General features: G+C 48.1%; 1 protein-coding gene across 4 annotated transcripts in view; it reads left to right on the forward strand.

The window, feature by feature from the left end:
• fgf13a (fibroblast growth factor 13a) overlaps window positions 1-21,356 on the forward strand; it is an 863,578-nt gene that overhangs the window by 169,603 nt on the left and 672,619 nt on the right. The gene's annotated exons all lie outside the window — the stretch shown is intronic.

Genomic DNA, 21,356 nt, shown 5'->3' on the forward strand with positions numbered 1-21,356 from the left:
TTGTTCCACAGTTTGAACACCTGCTATGAATTCACTGGAGGTAACTCCCCTTCATACACACACACGAGCTAATTGTCTTAATATCTGAACTTTATTCGATGTGACTGAGAACGTTTAGATGAATGTGGGAGGCTGTTTTTCAAAGATCAGATAGGAGTGTGCTGAGCCGCTCACTCAAGTCCCAACCTCGAGCAAAAAATAGAAACATAACTCAAAAGCCGTGTAGCGTACACAGCAAGCCCCCTCAGTACAACGTCATCTGAACCTGTCCTTCCTGAACAGTTACTGCCCAGGGTATGCGGAGAAATCAACATTGCCTCATCGCCCTGAATGCACTTTAAACCACTGGTGAGGCCCCAGCTGGATTATTGTGGCCAATTCTGGGCACCACACTTTAAGAAGGATGTCAAGGGCTTGGAGAGGGTGCAGAGGAGATTAACCAGAATGGTACCAGGGGATGAGGGACTTCAGTTATGTGGAGAGACTGCAGGAGCTGGGGTTGTTCTCCTTAGAATCATAGAATGGTTACAGCACAGAAGGAGGCCGTTCGGCCCATCGAGCCCGTGCCGGCTCTCTGTAAGAGCGGAGCTGGTTAAGGGGAGATTTGTTAGAGATGTTCAAAATCATGAAGGATTTTGATGGAGTAAATAAGGAGAAACTGTTTCCAGTGGCAGGAGGGTCGGTAACCAGCGGACACAGATTTAAGGTGATTGGCAAAAGAACCAGAGGGGAGATGCGGAGAAGTTTTTACGCAGCGAGTTGTTGTGATCTGGAATGCGCTGCCTGAAAGGGCGGTGGAAGCAGATTCAATAGTAACTTGCAAAAAAGAATTGGGTAAATACTTGAAAAGGAGAAATCTGCAGGGCTATGGGACAAGAGCGGGGGAGAGTGGGACTAATTGGAGAGCTCTTTCAAAGAGCTGGCACAGGCACGATGGGCCGAATGGCCTCCTTCTGTGCTGCATCATTCTATGATTTGATGATTGCTGCTGAAGGGATGGCGTGTGAAGATTGGAAAAGCAACAAAAAAACGGATGGAAGATTGAAACGGTGATTGGCTGATGTGTGTGGCTGATGGGTGTAACTCCTCACCGGCTTTGCAAGGATAAAGAGTTGGGCCGAGCTGGCCATTCAGCCTCGGTAAAGAGAAAAGGCAGGTTAACACCATTCAATGTTCCCTTGGTACTTCTTAAGCGATAGTTTCCAATCCTGTTGGCAACTTATTAATTGGTTAGTTCCCTGCCTATTTACTGCTTTACGAATCTGATATTTAAGCCAATCAGGCGTAAGTGTGATTGTACTTTCAGTTATGACACAATTCAGGTGCGATGCTTGATGCTAGATCCAAAGGTTTATGTCGAGATATAGATGGTTTAATCTAATCTTTCATCTCATAGTTTCACCATTTTCTCGTTCCTTTCTTTTATTTCTTTCACACCAACTAATCAAACTGCTTCCATTTGAAGCCCATCAACTGATACGTTTGATAGTCTTAAAGTTAAAACAAGAAGTAATCGAAAGTTGGACTTCGACTCTCCAATCCTTGCTGGTATTGTCACTCACATAATATGACGTTAAGCGTTATGAGAATGCTCATATTCAAGAGGGACACATACGAGCTATGCTAAAATGATATTAAAGTCGTCCAAGTCACATTTACTGACGTCTGCTGCTCGCCTTGTTTGTTTCGACCATACTCAGGTGAAATGGTTTGATGCATGACCCTGTCCGGATTAATCCGCACCAGTCACTCATTAGCTGAGTTTGACGTTTTGTACCTTTCCTTTCCTGGTGCTCATGGATGGTGTAAATGCAAACGTAAGAGTTTATGGCTCAATCTTATACAATCTTATACAATCCTACCATCTTACGTTGGATTACATTGGATTACATCGGATATACGGCACAGAAAGAGGCCTTCGGCCCAACCAGTCCATGCCGGTGTTTATGCTCCACTCCCGTCTTTCCTCATCTAAATCTATCAGCATAACCCTCTATTCCCTTCTCCCTCGTGTGCCTATCCAGCCTCCCCTTAAATGTATCGATACTATTCACTTCAACCACTCCCTGTGGTAGCGAGTTCCACATTCTCACCACTCTCTGGATAAAGAAGTTTCTTCTGAATTCCCTATTGGATTTCTTGGTGACTATCTTATATTGATGGGCTCTAGTTATGCTCTTCCCCACAAGTGGAAACATTCTCTCTGTATCCACTCTATCAAAATATTTCATTATTTTAAAGACCTCTATTAGGTCACCCCTCAGCCTTTTTTCAAGTGAAAAGAGACCCAGCCTGTTCATCCTTTCCTGATAGGTATAACCTCGCATTTCTGGTATCATCCTTGTAAATCTTCTCTGCACCCTCTCCAGTGTCTCTATATCCTTTTTATAATATGGTGACCAGAACTGTACGCAGCGCTCCAAGTGTGGTCTAACCAAGGTTCAATACAGGTTTAGCATAACTTCACTACTTTTCAATTCTATCCCTCTAGAAATAAACCCTAGTTCCTGGTTAGCTTTTTTTTAATGGCCTTGCTAACCTGTGTCACAACTTTTTAGTGATTTGTGTATTTGTACCCAGCCGGCATTCAATATTCCTAGCTTGGTCTAGACGGGTCTGAGGAGCTGGGTTAGTTAATGGAGCCACTTGCGGGTGTGCGACCCATCACCTCCACCTTTAGACATGCTGCATTGGGTCCTCGGTGTGAGTGGCAGATTCCACACTCCCCTGTGCACTTTCCCTCTCCTGTTAAAATCTGTCTTGTGTGCTACTTAATGTAATATTAACATTACAAAAAGCTGACAATTTAAAAGCAAGCACCATATTAAAGAAGAATTAAGATTGATACCTTGTTGGAATTGAGTCTCATCTCCTCGGGGGGTGGAGGAGGGGAGGGGACGAGTGAAGCAGGGTTTCTCTGGGCTCACCCTGGCTCCTGGATGACACCTAATGATGGAAGGTTAGGTCCAAACAAGTCATCCGTGACAGACTTCAGAATACAGTGCCTGAGACAGTGCTTACAGGGAATGAACAATGATTCCCCAGTCAGTCCAGGATCATTAACTAGACCTGGAGCTCTCAGACCTGACACTAGGATTATTGGCACTCATGTACTAATGGGGGAGTGTGCTCCTGTCTGCCATCTTTACCCGTGCTGCGTGCTGGTACATTGGGCGGGTTCAGCTGCTTGGACTCCAGCGCAGACTGGGGCAGCTATAAATCTGTCGCCATCCTAGACCTAAATTCTCTGCGCTTGGGTAAAGTGGAGCGTGCCGTAAGGGGAGCGCGTGAGGATTCCGTGTCAGCCAGATAGAAAGAAAGGACTTGCATTAATACGGACATTCCAAAGCGCCTTACAGCCAATGAAGTGCTTTTGAAGTGTAGTCACTGTTGTAATGTGGGAAACGCGGCAGTCAATTTACACACAGCAAGATCCCACAAACTGCAACGTGATAATGACCTCATAATCTGTTTGCGTGACATTGGTTAAGGGATAAATATTGGCCCAGGGCACCGGGGATAACTTCCCCCCTGCTCTTCTTTGAAATAGTGCCACGGGATCTTTTATGTCCACCTGGTGGAGCAGTCAGGGCCTCGGTTTAACATCTCATCCAAAAGATGGCACCTCCAACATCTCTTAGGAACCAATACCTGCATCTTATGACCCTTGGTTAAACAAACAACTTGTACTTATAGAGTGCCTTTCACGACCACAGGATGTCACAAAGTGCTTTCTCATCTGAGAGACGGCACCTCCGACAGTGCAGCACTCTGACAGTGTTCTTGCTCAGGCCAACATCCCCAGCGTCGAAGCTTTGACCACGCTCAATCAGCTCCGATGGACGGGTCACATTGTCCGCATGCCCGATACGAGACTCCCAAAACAGGCGCTCTACTCGGAGCTCCGGCATGGCAAGAGAGCCCCAGGTGGGCAGAGGAAACGCTTCAAGGACACCTTCAAAGCCTCCTTGAAAAAGTATAACATCCCCACCGACACCTGGGAATCCCTGGCCCAAGACCACACAAAGTGGAGGAGAAGCATCCGGGAAGACGCCAAACACCTCGAGTCTCTTCGCCAGGAGCAAGCGGAAGCCAAGCGCAGGCAGCGCAAGGAGCGCACGTCAACCCAAGCACCCCACACACCCGCCCCTTCAACCACTGTCTGCCCCACCTGTGACAGAGACTGTAGGTCCCGCATTGGACTCATCAGTCACCTGAGAACTCATTTTTAGTGTGGAAGCAAGTCATCCTCGGTTCCGAGGGACTGCCTAAGAAGACTCCCTCAGTACTGCACTGAAGTGGCAGCCTAGATTATCAGAGTGTGGGACTTGGAACCCACAACCTTTTGACTCGGAGGCGAGAGTGCTGCCCACTGAGCCACTGGCTGACACCGTAACATTGACTTGACCTGGTGAAAGTCAGCCCCAGCATTCCCCTGGTATTATTTACTGATATTTAAGGCCGTATTTTGCCAACCCAAAATAAAGGAGAGCTAAGAAGTTTTGGAGAAACATTTTGGGGGCATATTAGAAGGTTTTTGAAGATTGTAACTTAGAAGGTTAAGAAAGGTTGTGTTCAATCAAACAGAACTGTAGCGTGACTGTCAATTTAATAGCTGAAATCTCTGAGCACAGCGTGAAAGGGTAGTTCGACAGTACAGGGAATAACATACATGCAAGGTTAGCCAAAACTAGGATCATAATGAAGTGCCTGAGCACCCCAGAGGAAAATAGAACAGTCAGTGCCATAGCAATCAATCTACTGTGACAGGAAGCGGTCGAGTATCTTATGGTGGGGTCACAGATGGACAGCCTCAATACTGTGAATTTCTCAGTGATGTGTTATAATAGACTGTAAACTTAGGGGGGAATTTTAACCCCCCCGAAAACGTGGGTTTAGGACGGGTGGGAAGTTAAAATGTAAAAAAAATCTCAAACTAGAACCCACCATTTCCCAGTTTTAACACTCCCAGGAGGCGGGTCGGTCATTTAAATATTTTAATGAGGCCGGGTGCCTCAGATTTAACTTTTTTCCAGCTTAAAGCCTGGCCGGCCAGGTTTCTGGGGCCTCGGGAAACCCGACAGCTCAAGGGAGGTGAGGACTGCTGCCTGGGAGAGGTCCCTTTCCAGCGCTGCGTGTGGGCCAGTTGTACCCGTCGGAATTCCATCGTACGTCTGGCAGACTTACGCTGCTGGAGCAGGAGCAGCTCCAAAGAAATTCCCGGCCTGTGCGCTCTGGAGCGGGGCGTGAACTTTCAACTGTTCTGACTCCGAGGCGAGAGTGCTTCCAGGTGTGGTACGGCCGACCATGTCGCCCCGTCAACGACAACATTGAAAACATCGCTGGTCTTAATTTGAGATGTAAATATATAATTAGCCAAGTGAAGCAAATAGCTTCTGTTTTTGCACAGCTGTGCTCTCTGGGAGTGTGGACAGATGGACCCATCATACACTGATATCCAAAGCAGCCCTTTGATGGCAAACTAGCTCTAATCGGCAGCGACAAACTGTTAGAGCTTACGTCAAATGTTACACGCAAAGTCAAATTACACAAGGTGACACTAATTTGCACTGTTAACAGCTAAAGTCAGCAGAGACACTGAGCAGAGAGCTGTAACAGAATCACATTATCGCTCATGCCCAAGGCAACTGAAGGAAAGGGGCTGAATGCACCTAGCATGAGGTCGCCAACTCTGATTGGACGTATTCCTGGAAGTTTCATCACATGACCTCCTGCCGCCACCCGCCCCGCCCCCACACACTCCTGCCATTGGTCGCCCGACACGTCCGTCCTCCCGGTGCCCCGCCTTCCCAACCAATCGGAAAGCGAACAGACTCTTCCTCACCCGATTGGCTGACTCTTGACTGTCAGTCAAAAAGCTTACTTTTCCACATCGCCGATATTTTTATAACTAATAAAACAAAAGTGATCAAAGAAAATTTAAGAAACACACAATTGTTTTAATGACCCTGTGATTGATCTCCCGGGTGGCTCGCTGCCGTGTCCCAAAAATTGATCGTCAATTCCTGGAGACTCCAGGCCAATCCTGGAGAGTTGAGAACCCGAATCTACCATCCGAGCGGAGCATTTTTTTCTTTAGTGCATTTTAGGCAAAGAAACAAAGAAAGACTTGCATTTCTGTAGCGCCTTTCACAACCTCAGGATGTCCCAAAGCGCTTTACAGCCAATGAAGTACTTTTCAAAGTGTAGTCACTGTTGTAGGAAACACGGCAGCCAATTTGTACACAGCAAGCTCCCACAAACAGTAATGTTATAATGAGCAGTTTTAGTGATGCTGGTTAAAGGATAAACATTGACCAGGACACCGGAGAGAACTCCCCTCTGCTCTTCTTCGAAATAGTGTCGCGGGATCTTTTATGTCCACTTGAGAGAGCTGACGGGGCCGCGGTTTAACGTCTCATCCGAAAGATGCTTTAACTAAATAGAGTTTGGTGAAGCTTAGATTAAATGCATCATTTGGGTGACTGACGCACACTGAAGACTATCATCCTGTTTAAGTAAGTTACAAATCACACTGCTGAGAAACATGTAAGTGGAATTTTTCATTAGTCCGCTATGGACTGGGAATGGGCCACCATTTTAACACAAGCATAATGAAATACTTCTTTTAATTCACAAGACTCCTTAAGTTTCCTCTCATGGAGTTTGAGATGGGGTGACATCCTGCTCATGAACCTCTTTACAGTCTTCCTTCTTCTTTGGAGCGTGACCTTATCGAGGTGGCGTGTTGGCTGTATGTTACGGTCGAGGCTGGGTATCAGGTGATTTGGATTAAAGACGGGTAAACGGAGTTGTGGTACAGATCAGCCATGGTCGGATTGAATGGTGGAACAGGCTCAAGGGGCTGAATGGCCTCCTCCTGTTCCCATGAAATGACGGAGAACAGTGCCCAGCACCTAATAGTTGAAGGGTCTAGAATGAGAGGAAAGAGATATAAGATTAGAAACATAGAAACATAGAAGATAGGAGCAGGAGTAGGCCATTTGGCCCCTCGAGCCTGCTCCGCCATTCAATGAGATCATGGCTGATCATCCAAACTCAGTACCCTGTCCCTGCCTTCTCTCCATACCCCTTGATCCCTTTAGCCTTAAGAAATATATCCAACTCTTTCTTGAATATATTTAATGAACTGGCCTCCACCGCCCTCTGTGGCAGAGAATTCCACAGGTTCACCACTCTCTGGGTGAAGAAATTCCTCCTCATTTCAGTCCTAAATGGCTTACCCCTTATCCTTAGACTATGACCCCTGGTTCTGGACTCCCCGGCCATCAGAAACATCCTTCCTGCATCTAGTCTGTCCAGGCCTGACAGAATTTTATAGGTTTCGATGAGATCCCCTCTCAATCTTCTAAACTCCAGTGAGTACAAGCCCAATCGACACAATCTCTCCTCATACGTCATTCCTGCCATCCCAGGTATTAGCCTGGTGAATCTTCACTGCACTCTTTCCATGGCAAGAACGTCCTTCCTCAGGTAAGGCGACCAAAACTGCACACAATACTCAAGGTGTGGTCTCACCAAGGCCCTGTACAACTGCAGCAAGACATCCTTGTTCTTGTACTTGAACCCTCTTGCTACGAAGGCCAACACACCATTTGCCTTCTTAACCGCCTGCTGCACCTGCATGCTTACCTTCAGCGACTGGTGCACAAGAACACCCAGGTCTCTTTGCACTTCCCCTTCTCCCAATCTATTGCCATTCAAATAATAATCTGCCTTCCTGTTTTTGCCACCAAAGTGGATAACCTCACATTTATCCACATTATAGTGCATTTGCCATGTTTGTGCCCAATCACCCAACCTGTCCAAATCATACTGGAGTTTCACGACATCCTCCTCACAGCATACCCTCCCACCCAGCTTTGTGTCGTCTGCAAATTTGGAGATATTACATCCAATTCCCTCGTCCAGATCATTAATATATATTGTGAACAGCTAGGGTCCTAGGATCGATCCTTGCGGTACCCCACTAGTCACTGCCTGCCACTCGGAAAACGACCCGTTTATTCCAACTCTTTGCTTTCTGTCCGCCAACCAGTTCTCTATCCAAGTCAATACCTTGCCCCCAATCCCATGTGCCTTAATTTTGCACGCTAATCTCTTATGCGGGACCTTATCGAAAGCCTTCTGAAAGTCCAAATACACCACATCCACTGGTTCTCCCTTATCTATTTTACCAGTTACATCCTCCAAAAATTCCAGTAGATTAGTCAAGCATGATTTACCTTTTGTAAATCCATGTTGACTTTGTCCGATCCAGTCACTGCTTGCCAAGTGCCCTGCTATTACATCTTTTATAATGGACTCTAGCATTTTCCCCACTACCGATGTCAAGCTTACCGGTCTATAATTCCCCGCCTTTTCTCTACCACCTTTTTTGAACAGTGGGGTAACATTAGCTACCCGCCAATCCATGGGTACCGTTCCAGAGTCTATCGAGTTCTGGAAGATGACCAGCAATACATCTACTATTAAATGTAAGAGATTTAGAACAGGCAGCAGGAGGAACACTTTTACACAGAGTGTTGTAAGACTGGAGCACTCTACCAGAGATGTCATGTCAACATTTAAGAATACGTTAGATATATGATTGAAGGAAAGGGGGGGGGGGGGGAAATAAAGGGATATGGAAACGGGAAAGGTTTATGAACATTTTGGGACACAGTACATGAGTAATTTGAGACATGACGTGTGGTGAGTGATCGGGAGGAACAGGAGACTTTGGACCTCTGGTTCCCAAAGCTCTCCACCACTGGGGGTTTTTCTCATCTCATGTCTGGGTCTGCTGTAGACTCATTGATCGAGATTGATCGCTGTGATTAGTCAACAACTTGTTATATCACACGACTACCAGGATGGGAGAAGGTGAACTAGATAGACGCTGGTCTTTTTCCATCTAGCAATTCCCATGTTCCTTTATGGGATTGGGACGCTGCTGAATATAGGATAAAGAAACAACATGGACTGATTGGGCCAAATGGCCTATTTCTTTTTGTAATTTCTATGTAACTACATATCTCTAGTGTTCCGCTTACTGTGGGATCCCTTGAGGTTGTTCTACAAGGAGGTGATTATTTTTTGTTCATTAATTCAATGCCTCGTAAAGCTATGGACGCAGCTTATTGGAAACGACAGCCTTTCAGTTTAAATATATTTCAGGAAGTTCTTATTTTGAACTTGTTTAAGGGTTCTTTGTAATACAAGATTAACTGAAAAGTAGTAACTTCATTGAGGTTTAAAAGTGGTGTTACAGGCAACAGATTGTCAAGCAGATCTTCCACTTCAGGACAGCAGCCTGACCCAAACCAGTTTCGGATTCAAACATTGTCCAATTCTGATCTGATTGCTAAGGGAATATCTGTAAATTACTTACTTAAATTGATCTGAGACATTGATATTACTGAAGAGGGGAGTCTCTCGCTGACTGCTTGTCCATGTTTATATCTGTGCAAATTGGCTGCCGCGTTTCCCACATTACAGCAGTGACTGCACTTCTAACGTAGCTCATTGGCTATAGAATGCTTTGCGACGACCTGAAAATGTGAAGGTGCTATAGAAATGCAAGTCCTTCCTATATAATATAATAAAAGCAAAATATTGCGGATGCTGGAAATCGGAAATAAAAACAGAAAATGCTGGAAACACTCAGCAGGTCAGGCAGCGTCTGTGGAGAGAGAAACAGAGTTAACATTTCAGGTGGATGACCCTTTGTCAGAACTGGAAAAAGTTGGAGATGGAACAGGTTTTTAAGCAAGTGCAGGGGGCAGAGAAAGGGGGGAGGGGAGGAAAGAACAAAAGGGAAGATCAGTGATAGGATGGAGGGCAGGAGAGATTAAATGACAAAAGAGATGATAGTACAAAGCAAAAGGAGATGGTAATGGGACAATTAAGGGGAGGGTGAACAGCCAGTTGTCGTGGTGCATATAGGTTCCAACGATATAGGTAAGAAACTGTGGTGTTCCGCAGGGGTCAGTGCTGGGTCCCCAACTCTTTACAATCTATATTAACGATTTGGAGGCGGGGACCGAGTGTAACATATCAAAGTTTGCAGATGATACTAAAATTGGGGGCAAAGTAGTGAGCGAGGAGGACATAAAAAACCTGCAAGGGGACATAGACAGGCTAAGTAAGTGGGCAGAGATTTGGCAGATGGAATACAATACTGGAAAGTGTGAGGTTATGCACTTTGGCAGGAAAAATCGTAGAGCAAGTTATTATCTTAATGGCAAGAAACTGGAAAGTACTGAAGTACAAAGGGATCTGGGGGTCCTGGTGCACGAAACTCAAAAGGTTAGTATGCAGGTAGATTGGCGGTTAGGATCAGATCAGCCATGATCTTATTGAATGGCAGAGCAGTCTCGAGGGGCCGATTGGCCTACTCCTGCTCCTATTTCTTATGTTCTTCTTATGTTCTTAAACGGGATGAGGTCCTAAAAGCTGAATATAGGGAGTTAGGAGGTAAATTCAAAAATAGGACCGCAAAGGTAGTAATCTCAGGATTGCTACCACTGCCACGTGCTAGCCAGAGTAGAAATAGAAGGATATTTCAGGTGAATATGTGGCTAGAGGAATGGTGCAAGGGGGAGCGATTCAAATTCCTGGGACATTGGAACCAGTTCTGGGGGAGGTGGGACCAGTACAAACTGGATGGTTTACACCTGGGCGGGACCGGAACTGATGTCCTAGGATAAGTGTTTGCTAGTGCTGTTGGGGAGGGTTTAAACTAAAATGGCAGGGTGTTGGGAACCTGTGCAAGGAGACAGAGGAAAGTGAAGCAAGGATAGAAACAAAAGACAGGAAGGAGAAAAGCAAAAGTGGAAGGCAGAGAAATCAAGGGTGTAAATCAAACAGGGCCAAAATAAATAAGAATTCTAAAAGGACTAAGAGTGTTAAAAAATCAAGCCTGAAGGCTTTGTGTCTTAATGCGAGGAGCATTCGTAATAAGGTGGATGAATTAGCTGCGCAAATAGATGTAAACGGATATAATATGATTGGGATTATGGAAACATGGCTCCAGGGTGACCAAGACTGGGAACTCAACATGCAGGGGTATTCAATATTCAGGAAGGACAGGAAAAAAGGAAGAGGTGGGGTAGCATTGCTGGTTAAAGAGGAGATTAACACAATAGTAAGGAAGGATATTAGCTCTGATGATGTGGAATCTGTATGGGCAGAGCTGAGAAATACCAAGGGGCAGAAAACATTAGTGGGAGTTGTATACAGACCCCCAAAGAGTAATGCTGAGGTTGGGAATGGCAGTAAATGGGAAATTAGAGACGCGTGCAATAAGGGCACAGCAGTTATCATGGGTGACTTTAATCTACATATAGATTGGGCTAACCAAATAAGTAACAATATTGTGGAGGAGGAATTTCTAGAGTGTATACGGGATGGGTTCCTGGACCAATATGTTGAGGAACCAACTAGAGATCAGGCCATCTTAGACTAGGTATTATGTAATGAGGAAGGATTAATTAGCAATCTTGTTGTGCGAGGCCCCTTGGGGAGGAGCGATCATAACATGATTGAATTCTTCATTAAAATGGAGAGTGAAGTAGTTGACTCAGAGACTCTGGTCCTGAATTTAAATAAAGGTAACTGCGATGGTATAAGGCACGAGTTGGCTAGGATGGAATGGGGAACATTACTTAAAGGGTTGACAGTGGATAGGCAATGGCAAACATTTAAAGATCGCATGGATGAACTACAGAATTTGTTCATCCGTGTTTGGCATAAAAATAAAACAAAAAAGGTGACTCAACTGTGGCTAACAAGGGAAATTAGGGATAGCATAAGATCCAAGGAGAGGACATATAATTTGGCCAGGAAAAGCAGCAAATCTGAGGATTGGGAGCAGTTTAGGATTCAGCAAAGGAGGACAAAGGAATTAATTAAGAGGAGGAAAATAGATTATGAGAGTAAGCTTTGAGGGAATATAAAAACTGACTGTAAAAGCTTCTATAGATATGTGAAGAGAAAAAGATTGGTGAAGTCAAGCATAGGCCCCTTGCAGCCAGAATCGGGGGAATTTATAATGGGGAACAAAGAAATGGCAGACCAATTAAATACATACTTTGGTTCTGTCTTCACAAAGGAGGACACAAATAACCTCCCAGAGATGTCGGGAAAATAGGGTCTGATGAAAGGGAGGAATTGAATGAAATCAGTATTTGTAGGGAAATGGTGTTAGGGAAATTGACGGGATTGAAGGCCGATAAATCCCCAGGGCTTGATAATCTACATCCTAGGGTACTTAAGGAAGTGGCCCTAGAAATAGTAGATGCATTGCTGGTCATCTTCCAAAATTCTATAGACTCTGGAACAGTTCCCATTGATTGGAGGATAGCTAATGTAACCCCACTATTTAAAAAGGGTGGTAGAGAAAAAACAGGGAATTATAGACCGGTAAGCCTGACATCGGTAGTGGGGAAAATGCTAGAGTCCATTATAAAAGATGTAATAGCAGAGCACTTGGAAAACAGTGATAGGATCAGACAAAGTCGACATGGATTTACAAAAGGTAAATCGTGCTTGACTAATCTACCGGAATTTTTTGAGGATGTAACTGTTAGAATAGATAAGGGCGAACCAGTGGATGTGGTGTATTTGGACTTTCAGAAGGTTTTCGATAAGGTCCCGCATAAGAGATTAGCATGTAAATTTAAGGCACATGGGATTGGGGGTAAGGTACTGTCTTGGATAGAGAACTGGTTGGCAGACAGGAAGCAAAGAGTTGGAATAAACGGGTCGTTTTCTGAGTGGCAGGCAGTGACTAGTGGGGTACCGCAGGGACCGGTGCTAGGACCCCAGCTATTCACAATATATATAAATGATCTAGACAAGGGAACTAGATGTAATATATCCAAGTTTGCAGACGACACAAAGGTGGGTGGGCGTGTGTGCTGTGAGGAGGATGCCGAGAAACTCCAGTATGATTTGGACAGGTTGGGTGATTGGACAGATGCAATGCAAATGCAGTATAATGTGGATAAATGCGAGGTTATCCACTTCAGTGGCAAAAACAGGAAGACAGATTATTATCTGAATGGCAATAGATTGGGAAAAGGGGAAGTGCAACGGGACCTGGGTGTCCTTGTGCATCAGTCGCTAAAAGTAAGCATGCAGGTGCAGCAGGCGGTTAAGAAGGCAAATGGTATGTTGGCCTTCGTAGCGAGAGGGTTCGAGTACAGGAGCAAGGATGTCTTGCTGCAGTTGTACAGTGCCTTGGTGAGACCACACCTTGAGTATTGTGTGCAGTTTTGTCACCTTATCTGAGGAGGGATGTTATTGCCATGGAGGGAGTGCAGCGAAGATTCACCAGACTGATACCTGGGATGGCAGGAATGACGTATGAGGAGAGATTGTGTCGATTAGGCTTATATTCGCTAGAGTTTAGAAGAATGAAAGGGGATCTTATTGAAACTTATAAAATTCTAACAGGACGAGACAGACTAGATGCAGGAAGGATGTTCCCGATGGCGGGGGAGTCCAGAACCAGGGGTCACAGTCTAAGGATAAGGGGTAAGCCATTTAGGACTGAGATGAGGAGGAATTTCTTCACCCAGAGAGTGGTGAACCTGTGGAATTCTCTGCCACACAGGGCAGTTGAGGCCAATTCATTAAATATATTCAAGAAGGAGTTGGATATATTTCTTAAGGCTAAAGGGATCAAGGGCTATGGGGAGAAAGCAGGGACAGGGTACTGAATTTGTATGATTAGCCATGATCTCATTAATTGGCGGAGCGGGCTCGAGGGGCCGAATGGCCTACTCCTGCTCCTATCTTCTATGTTTCTATGTAATTAAAGAAAAAAAAGATGGGTCTAGAAGAGGTGTAAATTGCAATGGCAGAATCATTAACAGCTGCCATCCAAAAAAACAGGATCAAAGGTTATGGTCTGAAATGGTTGAACTCGATGTTGAGTCCGAAGGCTGTTTAGTGCCTAATTGATAGATGAGGTGCTGTTCCTCGAGCTTACACTGAGCTTCATTGGAACAATGTAGGAGGCTGAGGACGGAGAGTTCAGAGTGGGAGCAGAGCGGAGAATTAAAGCGACAGTCGACCGGAAGCTCGGGGTCATGCTTGCAGACTGAACGGAGGTGTTCCTTCTTCTTTGATGTGGAGATGCCGGAGTTGGACTGGGGTGGACAAATGTAAGAAGTCACACAACACCAGGTTATAGTCCAACAGCTTTATTTGAAATCACAAGCTTTTGGAGCGCTGCTCCTTCGTCAGGTGAAGTGGAGAAATGCATAAAGACACAGCTTATATAGTCAGAGAATCATGTCAGATGTTTACAGGTAATCTTTCTAACTGCCATTTATCGCACCTCGGCAGAGAGATAATCACAGCAATCAAAGGTGTGAATGGTGTCCAAACAGGTCAGTCAGGGAAACATTACATCAAAGAACAATGAGGTGGGGTCACAAGGGGTCAAATATTGCAGATGCTGGGGTCTGTATGAAAAACAAAAAAACAGACAAAAAACATTTTTTTTGCTGGAAATCACAGCAGGTCCGGCCGCATCTGTGTCGCGAGAACAAGCCAATGTCGACTCGAGTCTGGATGACCCTGCATCAGGTGCGGTTACATGTAGCGTGACATGAACCCAAGATCTCGGTTGAGGCCGTCCTCATGGGTGCGGAACTTGGTATCAGTTTCTGCTCGACGATTTTGCGTTGTCGTGTGTCTCGAAGGCCGCCTTGGAGAATGCTTACCCGAAGATCGGAGGCTGAATGTCCTTGACTGCTGAAGGACTATAACCTGGTGTTGTGTGACTTCTTACACTTCTTCTTTGATGCACACCTGAGTGTCCATGGAAAATATTCTGGCTTGAACACATTGGGGGTAATTTTAACTTTTGGCGATATTGCAAAACTGGCAATAGAGGATCAGCTGTCCCTCGTATAATGAGTGGCCAATCTGATACTGTCCATCTTACACTATCAGCACAAGGCGAAATTTTCCACGTGTAAGCACATTGACTGGAGATGCACCGACTGGGTTTGGACAAGTAGGAGTGGAACCCGGTGAGGGAAACTCATAGAACTGTGTCTGGTTCTCAAAGATTATAATTACGCTTGATTTTATCTCAACTGAAACCTGCTCCGGTAGAATAATTGGGCTCATAACATGTCCAGAGAGAGATTGATGGTTGGGCTTTGCTAACAGTTTAATTGGGCTGTCAAATATTCCAATCATAGCAACTTGAAAATGTCAAAGTGATAAAAAGTGAAAACATAATTCACATGGCCAAACTTCAGTAACAAACATGGATTGTGTCACAATACTGAGATAGTGTTTATATAAATTGACGTATTATAATAATAATTCCATTTACATGATGTCTTTTCACATCAACGTATCTCAACGTTCTTCACGCAATGAATTTCTCTGGACGAACAGAATGTGGCAACAGATTCTCACAGATGACAATCGGATGACTGACCATTAATCTCATTTCTCTTTTTGGTAGCGGTCACTAAGGGAGGAATGTTGGCCAGGAGACCAGTGGATCTCCCATTCTTCCTCCAGTAGTGTCATAGGATCTGTAAAGTTTGCCTGAACCACTGGAACAGGCAGTTGGGACCTTAGTGTAGCATCTGACCTGAAGGAGAACACTTTGCACAATGCTGCATTCATAGAGTCATAGGCCTAGAAATTCAGTTGGACGCGCCAGCCGTTAGCGCCTTAGGAGGAGTAGATCTCGAGCGCTAGGCGCTTAGCACCCGGGCGCAGCGCGATCTGCGCCTCACCCCAACTTCAGTACACATTTAGCGCCGGCGCAAAGTCTTAGCGCGCGCCCTGCTGCGCGCGCAGATCATGACGTCATTTACTAGTGCAACGCCCTTTGTGTGCCCCGAACCGGAACTTCACTCGCGCCGGGCCATTGTGCGCCGGGCGGCCCTAACGACTGTGAAGTGGAACGGTACACAGCCGAGGCGGGCCACGGGGAGCGCTAATTAAAGGGCACTTACCCTGCACTATAAAGGCCAGCCATTTTGCAGCATTCACTCTTGTGCAACGTTTTTTTGGAGAGAGACCAAGGAGGAGAGCTTACTGGTTTGGACCAACACTAGGACAGGTATTTTTGGCTCAGGCCAGAGCTTAGCAATTATCTTTGCCTTCATTGAGAGCTCAGTGTTTGCCAGCATATAATGGGGGCTGCATTGGGTGCCAACGCTGACTTTCAGCCTTATGCCAGAAGGTCTTACAGACGCCGTGAGAGAGTGGCAGCCCTGGCTAGACGCAGAGGGGGCAACAGGCGTCGCCAACTGAGGCCTTACCCACCCAGGGTATACCGCCAGCAGTCCTCCTATCTGACCATGTCTGCCGCGATGTGTGTAAGGAGGCTGCGATTCAGAAGGGAGGTGGTTGCAGACATCTGCCAGCTGCTTCAGAGAGATCTGCAGCCACAGCTGATGCGCAGGACGTCTCTGTCAGTGGCAGTGAAGGTGACGGTGGCTCTCAACTTCTATGCCACCGGCTCCTTCCAATCCGCTGCTGGGGACATCGCTAACATCTCCCAGTTCGCCGTGCATTGCTGCATCCGCCAGGTGACCGAAGCCCTTTTCAGAAGGAGACATCAATTCATCTCCTTCCCCATGACCCTGGACAAGCAGCAGCAGCATGCAGTGGGATTTGCAAGAATAGCGGGCTTCCCCATGGTGCAGGGCGCCATTGACTGCACGCATGTGGCTTTGCGGGCACCTCTGGAGCATGCCGAGGATTACCGCAACCGGAAGGGCTACCATTCCCTCAACGTACAGCTGGTGTGTGACCACAGGCAGTGCATCCTAGCTGTCAATGCCCGCTTTCCAGGCAGCAGCCACGATGCCTTTACCCTGCGACAGACAACTGTAGCTGACATGTTCCAGGCACAGCCTCCCCCAAGAGGATGGCTTATCGGGGACAAAGGCTATCCTTTGTGTACCTGGCTCATGACCCCGCTCTGCGCGCCCACGACCCCTGCTGAAGAGGCATACAACGAGAGCCATCAAGCGACTAGGAACATCATAGAACAAACAATCGGCATCCTCAAGCAACGGTTCCGCTGTCTGGATCGCTCCGGGGGAGCCCTCCAGTATTCGCAGGAGCGAGTCTCCCAATTCGTCGTCATTTGCTGCATGCTGCACAACCTGGCTATCCGCAGGACTCAGGCACTGCCACCTCACGTTGGACCACCACCTCAGGAGGAGGAGCAGGAGGAGCATGAGGAGGAGGAGGACGAGGAGTACCAGCCCAGGAGGGAGGCAGAAGGTCCAAGGTCCGTCCGTCGGCGGCTTATTAAACGTCACTTCTAGGCCCCCTGTCAGGGAATGGCTTGTGCCAATGAAAGAACATGATTGCAGCCGCTCCGCAAGCTCTCAGCCGGTTAAGGCAACAAACACTTCAAAGATCAAACATGGACAATGTGAATAAATAAAATGGTTTATTGTACAAACTCAGGGCCCTTCCCACATGAAAACCAAAAACAGACGAAACCCCCAAAAAACACTCAAACACATTACTCGCTCCCACAACCTGGAGAGGATTAACAAAACAGTGCAACTGAAATGGCCGTCACCCTCGGCCTTCGTAAAAAACGAACATCACATCCTCGGCCTTCAAAAAACAAACATCCAATTCTCGGCCTTCAAAAAACAAACGTCCAATTCTCGGCCTTCAAAAAACAAACATCCAATTCTCGGCCTCAAAAAACAAACACAACTGGCCACACATTCGACTTTTTGGCCCGCTAGGGCGATGCCTTGGCCATCTTTGTGTGGCCCCTGCCCGCCCTGCTCCTCCTCAAAGTAAGGCCATTGGCTGCTGCAAGGCTGGGGGCAGGCTCCTGAGGGGCACATGTCGTGACGGCAGATGCCCTTGGGGGTCAGCCTAGTCGAGGTCTGGCCGTCGAGCGGGCGGCTGTTGAATGCTGCAGCTGTGGCTGGCCAGCATCAGTCGCTGCAGCAGCTCCTGGCAGCTCCACTGGGGGAGTGGCAGTGGCGGCTGGAGGAATGGGGGCAAGCTGGCGGATGGCAGGCGCTCGCTGGTCGCCTGAGACACTGGCACTCGCCTGGGCCAGCACTGCAGCATGCGCACCAATCTGCCGAGGGACAGACCGCTGTGCTGCTGCAGCGCGCCGGGTGCCCTGGCGATGCCTGGCTGACACAGCGAGTGTGGCAGCAGTGAGTGCCCGTGTTGACCTGTTCAGTGACCTCATCAGAGCACCCAGTGACTGCACGGCACCACTGATCAGCTGCCCACTCGCTGCCTGAGCTGCCCCGAATGCCGCCCGACTCGCTGCCTGATCTGCCCCGAATGCCGCCCAACTCGCTGCCTGCTCTGCCCCGAATTCCGCCAAACTGATGGCCTGTGAGGCCCCGACGTCGGTGACACTCCGAGAGAGGGACTCGATGGCCTCAGGCAACCGTGCCACTACCCCCATGAGCTCCGTGTGCCGGCGCTCCGAGTCCGCGGACAAGTTCTCGAGCCGTTCCATCTCCTCGGCGAAGACCATCTCCGGACTGGAGGCCGGACTCTCCCTCTGGGGAGAAGGCCGCCGAGCTGGCCGACCCTTCCTGCGTTGCTGGACGCCGCTGGGCCCAGCAATTGGACTCCCCTCCGACCCTTCCCCCCTCTGGGGAGAAGGCCGCCGAGCTGGCACCCCCCTCCCGTGTTTCTGCAGGCCGCAGGTCCCATGAGCTCCCCTCCCCTCCGACACTTCCGCCATGCTCCCCTCCAGGGAAGACGTGTCCCCTACATTGGCATGGGTTGCCACGGCTGAGGGTTCCCCTGATGGGCCGCCTTCCTCTTGCTCCTCCTCCTCCTCTGAGGGGCTGTCACTGGCAAGTTCAGGGACCTCCTCCTCACCATCTGAAAGCAGGAAGGCACAAGAGTAGCTTTAGAGTGAGGAGAGGGCGTCAGCGAGGGATGCATGAGTGGTGGCATTCAGCGCATTGGTCGGACAGTGGCAAAGGATGTAGATCTGATGCGCAAGTGGGACGAGAGAGGTCCAAACGTTGATGTCCTTACCATTGGTGCCCAGAACAGGGTCGGCATCTCCACATGCAACGGGGCCAATCACCCGGCCACCCATGATGCGCTCCACGCGATGTTGCAGCTCGGTGAGCGGCTGGATCTGGGGTCGGCCTCCCCCGGTCGCAGTCCGGCTCTTCTTGTTATTGGCCAGCTTGGCCTGCAAGAGAAAGGATGGCCTCTAAGTACAGTGTGTCGCCCTGATCTTGTGTGCACTGCCTCCCATGGTGGAATAGCCTGGCCAGTGTGTCGCCCTGATCTTGTGTGCACTGCCTCCCATGGTGGAATAGCTTGGCCAGTGTGTTAAGTGCAGAATGTGCAATTGATGTTCATGCCTGTTCCATAGCTGCTGGATGAGGGCTGGCCATTAGGGCTTTCAGGTCCCTTTGCCCATAATGTGAGGTGCACATGCAAGGATGAGGAGGTCACTGGAAAGGGTACTCACCCTGACAATCCGCGTGAGATCATTAAACTTTTTGCGGCATTGGACACCGGTCCTGGGGACCTCGCTGTTGGCTGACACCTTGCTGGCGACATGCCTCCAGGCTCTCCGGTAGGCGCGGACCGGCGCCTTCCTGCCATTGTCCGGGTACAAAATATGGCGCCTCTTCTCCACACCACCAACCAGCACACTCAGATCACGCTCTGAGAAGCGCTGCGCTCGTTCATGGGCCCTCTGCATGGCTTCAGGCGCTATTTGGGTCCAGCAGCAGTGTTCAGGCCTAGCTGGAGGGCTCCACTATCCAGGGCGTGGCAGCAGACCAAGTCGACCCTTCCCCCTTAAGAGCTGGCCGGCGCCAGGGTTTCTGCTGTCAATCACGAGATGGCCGCACCTGCGCTGCGCCCGGACTGGGCGCTCTCGCTCAGCACCTCCGGCTTAGCGCCTAAAGAGAGGCGTCCAGCGCCAGTTTTAGCGCTCGAGCAAACTCTTAGGGCGAAGCTAATGAATATCGGAGAAGTGGCCTCGATTTGGCGGCGGGCGCAAACTTTAGCGGCCGCCCGACTTTAACGCCCCAAAAGTGGCTACAATGAATTTCTAGGCCATGGAGTCATAACGGCACAGAAGGAGGCCATTTGGCCCATCGAGTCCGTGCCGGCTCTCTGTAGAGCAATCCAGTCAGTCCCATTCCCCCGCTCTATCCCCGTAGCCCTGCAAGTTTATTTCCCTCAAGTCCAGTCTCCCCCTTGAAAACATTGAGTGTCTCCGCTTCCACCACTTCCGTCGGCAGCGAGTTCCAGGTCCTCGCCACTCGCTGCGTAAAAACGTTTTTCCTCACAACCCCCCTGTATCGCTTGCTCAAAACCTTGAATCTGTGTCCCCTAGTCCTTGAACCATCAACTAGTGGGAACAGCCTTTCCCTGTCTAGCCTATCCAAACCCGTCATAATCTTGTACACCTCTATCAAATCACCCCTCAACCTTCTTTGCTCTAATGAAAACAAATCCAGCTTCTCCAACCTGTCCTTGTAGCTAAGATCCCCCATCCCCGGAACCATTCTGGTAAATCTCCTCTGCACCCTCTCAAGGGCCTTCACATCTTTCCTAAAGTGTGGTGACCAGAACTGGACGCAATACTCCAGTTGTGGCCTAACCAGCGCTTTATAAAGGTTCAGCATAACTTCTCCACTTTTGTACTCAATACCTCTATTGATGAAGTCCAGTATTTATTATGAACTCAAACACTTTTCCATCATCTCTTAACACAATGGTTTATTTAAAGACAAGTTAGAAAAGAGCATTGGAAACATGCCTGGACTAAAAGGTTAAGCACTTACCACATTTTGAAGGGATTTGAATTAATCCATTGCTTGGTAAAGGTTTAAAGTAGCTGTATTATTTCCTGGAAGGCTAAAAGGAAATGATTTTTTTAAATGTAATTCAACTGAAATAATCCTGCACAACCCGTTCTGACAATGTGATAATATATTCAGTTGACGGTTGGCACCAACTATTACACAGGTGTCAGCCGTGGCTCAGTGGGCAGCACTCTCGCCTCTGAGTCCATGTCCCACTCCAGAGACTTGAAATCTGGCTGACGCTCCCAGTGCAGTGCTGAGGGAGTGCGACACTGTCGGATGGGCAGTACTGAGGGAGCACTGCACTGTCGGAGGGGCAGTACTGAGGGAACACTGCACTGTCAGAGGGGCAGTACTGAGGGAGTGCTGCACTGTCGGAGGGGCAGTACTGAGGGAACGCTGCACTGTCGGAGGGGCAGTACTGAGGGAGCACTGCACTGTCAGAGGGGCAGTACTGAGGGAGCGCCACACTGTCCGAGGGGCAGTACTGAGGGAGCACTGCACTGTCCGAGGGGCATT

This window comes from Somniosus microcephalus, chromosome 1, assembly GCF_052327205.1.
Source record: "Somniosus microcephalus isolate GS21.2 chromosome 1, FLI_Smic_1.0, whole genome shotgun sequence".
NCBI classification, from domain to species: Eukaryota; Metazoa; Chordata; class Chondrichthyes; order Squaliformes; family Somniosidae; genus Somniosus; species Somniosus microcephalus.